We start from the raw sequence: 6,203 nt of genomic DNA, 5'->3' as shown, positions 1-6,203 counted from the left end.
CATTTTTGTAATTAGTTATTAGTTAGTTTATTTTTGTATATAGACATTTTAGTAATTAGTTATTAGTTAGATAATTAGTATGTAATTAGTTAGTTTATTTTTGTATATAGACATTTTAGTAATTAGTTATTAGTTAGATAATTAGTATGTAATTAGTTAGTTCATTTTTGTATATAGACATTTTAGTAATTAGTTATTAGTTAGATAATTAGTATGTAATTAGTTAGTTCATTTTTGTATATAGACATTTTAGTATGTAATTAGTTAGTTCATTTTTGTAAGTATTTTGTTGTAATTAGTTAGTTTATTTTTGTTGTAATTAGTTAGTTCAAATTTGTAGTTTAAATTTTGTAAGTATTTTGTTGTAATTAGTTAGTTTATTTTTGTTAAATGTAATTAGTTAGTTCAAATTTGTAGTTTAAATTTGATTAGTTAGTTCAAATTCGGATCGGCCGCCGACACACCCCTCTCGCAAACACCCGCCGACACACCCCTCTCGCAAACACACCCCTCTCGCAAACACCCGCCGAGACCCCTCTCGCAAACAAGCGACGTCGACTCCCTCCCCCTCGCAAAAACCCGTCGCCGACACCCTCCCCCTCTCGCAAACACGCGCCCTCTCCCGCTCGCAAACACGCGCCGACACCCCTCTCCCTCTCGCAAACACGCGCACTCTCCATCTCGCAAACACGCGCCGACACCCCTCTCCCTCTCGCAAACACGCGCCGCCGAGACCCTCTCCCTCTCGCAAACACGCGTCGCCGACACCCCTCTCCCTCTCGCAAACACGTGTCGCCGATTAGGGTTAGGGTTTGGTTTGTGTTTGATTAGGGTTAGGGTTTGGTTTGTGTTTGAACATTTACTTATCGATTTAATTCTTTTGCGAAACAATGGATCAATTCGAACGGGACTTGGAACAGGAAGACATATTCGAGGACATGATCCGCGATGGTACGAGAGCCGACCGAGCCGGCTCCGGTGATGGAGAAGCCGACGGCTCCGGTCATGGAGAACCCGACGGCTCCGGTCATGGAGAAGCCGAGCGGCTCCGGTGACGGAGAAGCCGGCGGCTCCGGTGACGGAGAAGCCGGCGACGGCTCCGGTGACGAGGTATTAATGGAATTCTATATGTACATATGTATTGAGGCATTAGTATAGAGGCATTAATGCAATTCTATATGTATTCTCTTAGGCCTCCGAAGATAAGATAGAGAAACGAGGCCCGGCAAAGAAGTTGACCAAGAAAGACCACTTCACAATTGAAGTTATATCACCGGAAGGCCAACCGGTGGCACCCGAGAATGTCGGAGTGAAGTTCAAAAATCGGTGCGGAGTTGTGGTTAGAGATCGTGTCCCGATCATCGTCGAGAGAATGGAACAAGACGAAGAATGTGTCCGAAAATCAGGTTGCCGATAGGTACAAGGACACACTTTTCGGAGACCTCATGGCACATTTCACTTTGCCAGATTTGGGATCGGAGTACGAGAATGCTAAGCAGCGAGAGCTAGTGAAGAAATGGGCTCTTAAGAAGATGGGCGAACTTTTCGGGCGTATAAGAACCGGTTATGGAAAAATTATAAGAAAGACAAGAAGCCTCCGAGTATTCGAGAACTACCTAGCGAAGCGAGGAGCATAGCGGGAAGAATTTGTGAGGTACAAAGAATCGAGAGGAGGCTGTGAACCTGTCGGCGAAAAACAAGAAGAATGCAAGCGAGAAGAAATATCACCATCATACGGGGCGAGGGGGCTACGGAAGAGCCATGCCTAAGTGGGATGCACAAGAGGCTGAGATGGAGCTGAACGGGATCACTCCGGAACCCACGCGAGAAGGATGGGACATAAGGGCTCGAAATTGGTTCCTCGCGCATGGCTGTGAGTATGACATGAAGACGGGGAACATTGTTGAAAGTGACACCAGGGTTAGGGTACCCAGGCAAAAATGGATTGAAGTGACGACGGATATAAAGGCGGGAAAACTAAAGTTTGCTCCCGATAGAGAGAAAGACTTGTCGACGCTTGTCCTCGGTAATCTCGAGAAGGGAGGACGAACAAGAGGCTTCGGCCCTAGTGTTCCGTGGTCGCTTGGGTTTCCGGCCGACGCGGAGACTTATAGAAGCCGAGCGAGAGCTAAACAACGCCAGCTGGAGGTGCGGAATGACCGGATGGCCGAGTTCCAACGCCGACTTGACCAGCGGCAGCGGGAGCTTCAGCGGCAGCGGCGGGAGATAAATGAACTAAAAGGACGGCGCCCGCCGGATAATACCGCTGAAATATCTCGGCGACGAGACAACGAGCGTGGCCGACTCGGAGGCCCCTCCTACACGGATGATGATAGATGCCGGTCCTGGCGACCCCTTGGATGGAATCAAGGAGACAACACCTTGTGATCTCCATGAGGTGTTCGGGAAGGTTTACGTTAAGGTGGCGGTCGGCTATGTCTTACCGGCATTTGGACCTGAAGGTGAGCCGGCAACATGGCATGGCAATCCGATTCCAGGCTGGCTATGCTCGTGTCGGGGTGGATTCGGTTGTCCCGCGGTGGGAGACATTGGAGCTCCATATCCCTGGAGGTGATGGGGGGCTTACACTCGGAGAGGTGCTTGGGAGAAATCATTCTGCGGGAAAAGAAGAACATCGAGGCTGCCGGGCTGGGTAGCACCTAGTACCGGTCGTCCCGGCAGGTCACCATCACCTCCTCCGGGTGATCGCAGGCCACCATCACCTCCTCCCTACTGATCACATGTCGACACCATCACCCCGTGGGTACGACGTCGACCACGACATCGGTACTCCATCTCCATCTCCGGCGCCGCCGCCTCCGCCCACTAAGACTCGGAATGCACCCAGCCGGAAGCGTTTCAAGAGTCCTGTCCCCAAGAGGTCGCCCCTCCCAAAAGTACCAAAGGTTCCTCCCCCCCGTCCTTGGGATCTTACTGTCGAGGAAAATGCGGCCGCTGTTGCGAAACTACAACTATGATCATTTCCATAAGCCAAAACCTCCGGCGCGAGCCATACACGAGAGAAGCAAATAGAATATGCTACTAGTTTTACGAACACACCATCGCGGTATGAGTTACACGAGAAGAAGGATGACTATACACGCACTCTTGCGAAGGTAATTGACCAAAAGAAGGATGAAAAGGCTAAGGAGAAGGACATTGCGGCACGAGCAAATCATCAGCTAGAAGTGCGAGATGAGAAAAGGTCAAGTTCAACAAGTGCACCCCTCAAGGCCAAGCAAACGACAAAAGGCAAAAAGAGAAAGGAAGTTCCCCTCCTCGGTGCTCAGCCCAAACAATCGATCCCGGCACTCAAAGTGTTTAATGTTCCCAAGGTATACCAGGGAACATGGTGGTTTCGATATGGAAGAAGGCTGCTAGCCTAGCGGCTGCACTGTAAAGTTTCCGTGGAGGAATTGCTACTTGCAGCGAGATGCTTGCACTACCTACTGCTGATATAGCTCCTAAATTTGTCTACGGGGCCGACTTGGTCAGCGAGAGAGCAGCTGCATAAACTACCAACACATATGCGGAATTTGCATCGGTGGTACCTTGATGCATGCAAGGAGAAAAAAATGTACATCGTGGCGAGTATACCATGGGAATATTACTACCGAAAGGAGGAGATCCATATTGAGATGAATGAACTCGGCGGTTATTCAATCTAGAAGCCCTCGACAAATCTCTCATGAGTTGCTATTGCTTGTAAGTTGTTAACTACATATAAGTTCATTTTCATTCAGTTCATGTTCGTTTTCATTGCATATATATACTCATTATATCTTATGGGTTCTCTTTTGCAGACTGAAGATCAGTGAGTGCAAAAGTAATAATATTATCAATGTTGGGTTTGTTGACCCAGATAAAATACATGTTGAAACGGTGAAGCATAAACGCGAAGAAACGGGGAAACCTACTAAGGTTTTTGGGGCAGCAATATTTACGTGATTCAATATTGTTTCCTTACAACTACGAGTGAGAGTCTTAATGATCTTTTATATATGCACATTCAATTTTTCTTACTCGATGTTAAGTGTAATTCCTGACGTATATGCATAACATGTGCAGCTTCCCTTGGATTCTACTAGACATTCAACACTGATAAGGGAATAGTTGAAGTAAAAGACCCACGAGTAGAGGCACTGGACGGGTTCCGGGACTTGCGAAGTTGCTCCAAGTGTAATTTCCTTCATCGCCGCGCTTTATCTTTCGTGAGATATCAATTAATTATCCACTCATTCAATCATTCTTTTGCATGGCAGGGCTTGGCAAGCTTTGAAGAATGTTCATAAGGAGATTACCTTTGCAAACAAGCTAACATTTAATCTCGTACCGTGCCCCCAGCAGCCACAAGGGACGAATCTATGTGGATACTACGTTTGCGAGTCCATTCGCATGTTAACCATCGAGAAGCGAACAGAAATAAATTCAACGTAAGCAATAACATTCACAACTTTATTTATTATCATCAATATTTCGTTATCAAGACTGATATAGTCATACTCATCTCATTTTCGTATATAGGTCGACTTCATGCGGGACGAGACTCCAACCAAAGGAACACGCACTAGGAATCGCGGAGGAAGCTGGCGGGACTTTTGGTTAGAGAAGTAATAAACAACAAAGGCTTGTTTAGTCCGGATAGTTGTTCTACCTCCAAATAGACGGTCGTTAGTACCGTTTGTCGATCGTGAGCTCCATGTATATATGTAGGGAACCTACGAATATGTGTAAGGGGAATCGACTTACGCTTCCAATCTTTGTTTGATCGATCTATATATATATAATGAATGAATGTGTACAACTTCTAGTAGCGTACAAATATATGCAACTTTTATTTTCGGACGAAAAAAATGAAATAACAGGCGGTCGGTGGCGGGGGGAGGGGTGCTGCACCCCTCAAACCCTAAAGCGAGAAGCGTTGTGCGCGCGCCACGTGAGGGCCTTTTGTCGCGGGTGGTAATACCGCCCGCGACAAAGGGCCTGTGCCCTGCGCGCCCGCGGCTGCCACGTGGTGGACCTTATGTCGCGGGTCGTAAGTGACCCGGGATAAAAGGCCACCCTTTTATCGCGCCTTGCTTGTCGCGGCTGGCCGCCCGCGACAAAAGGCCCTAACCACCCGGATCAAAAGGCCTGTTTTCCACTAGTGCTCGTCGGCCGCTGGCATCGGCGAGAACATCGGGCTGTGCACGTAGCCATCGTCGAAGTACACCCCGTGGGAGTGGGACGCGCTCGCGTCGTACGCATCGAACTCCAGCTCCGACGCGTGGCACCATGACCCATCGCCGCCGACGTTCCCGCCGAACATGTCCAAGCCAGCATTGCCGCCGCCGCCGCCGCCTGCATTTGAATCGTCGCCGTAGGGCATGGCCGCCCTGTGGTACGACTCGTTTCCAGCAATGCCATGATCAGGTGCCTGAGCCGGCGTTTGCACTGCGGGGAGAGGGTTGGCGTAAAGGTGCTGGAGCTGGTCGGCGGAGAGGTCGGGGGAGAGGTAAGGGGTGAGGGAGGAGCCCGGTGGGAGGTCCGGGTACGCAAAGTTGGTCCGGGCTTGGGCGCCGCGGATGGTGCGTGCGGCGCGGTCGTAGGCGATGGCTGCCTCCTCCGCCGTGTCGAACGTGCCGAGCCGGTCGCCGCTCCTTGGTCGCCGGGTCACGGATCTCCGCCGCGTACCGTCCCCACTGCCGCCGCCGCACGCCGAGGTACCTGGGCGTGTTTGCGCTGTCCACATGCTGCCGTTTGCTGGCGGTCGACTTCTTCTTCTTCCCTGAGGAAGAGGCGGAGAAGAAGTGGGAGAAGTCCATAGTACCGAGAGAGAGTGATGTAGGTGTTTAAGTAATCTGCAGGTAGTTGTGGTCGTTGGTGCTGAGACCTGATCGAGAGGAAGGTTGCTCCGATCTGCTGCTGCATGGGGCGGTTATATAAGGGTGGGAAAGCGAGCAGCGAGAGAGAGAGAGGGGATTAAACAAGGGATATATGGTACTAACGGGCAATCTTAAGCACGATCGGCCCGGAATGAATAGTGATGGGCGAAAGGCAATGAGTCTCTCTCTCAAACTAGTACGTAATTGATTCTTGTGTGGCCCCCGCCAAAGTGGTCAAACAATGATTTGGACCGGTGGTGGTACATCGCCGCGCGCATGGGAAAGGGTGACTGCACGATGCATGATGAGATTATGTGACCGACTAAATCCATTCATATT

The 6,203-nt window shown here is 49.7% G+C and overlaps 1 pseudogene; it reads right to left on the bottom strand.

Annotated features, from left to right (window-relative positions):
• Positions 1-5,143: 5,143 nt before the first annotated feature.
• Positions 5,144-5,804, bottom strand: LOC124690071 (annotated as a pseudogene).
• Between the last annotated feature and the right edge of the window lie 399 nt (positions 5,805-6,203).

The sequence above is a fragment of the Lolium rigidum genome, chromosome 2, assembly GCF_022539505.1.
Source record: "Lolium rigidum isolate FL_2022 chromosome 2, APGP_CSIRO_Lrig_0.1, whole genome shotgun sequence".
NCBI classification, from domain to species: Eukaryota; Viridiplantae; Streptophyta; class Magnoliopsida; order Poales; family Poaceae; genus Lolium; species Lolium rigidum.
Note: the sequence above shows the minus strand (reverse complement) of the source record. Positions and strands in the feature narration are given on the sequence as shown.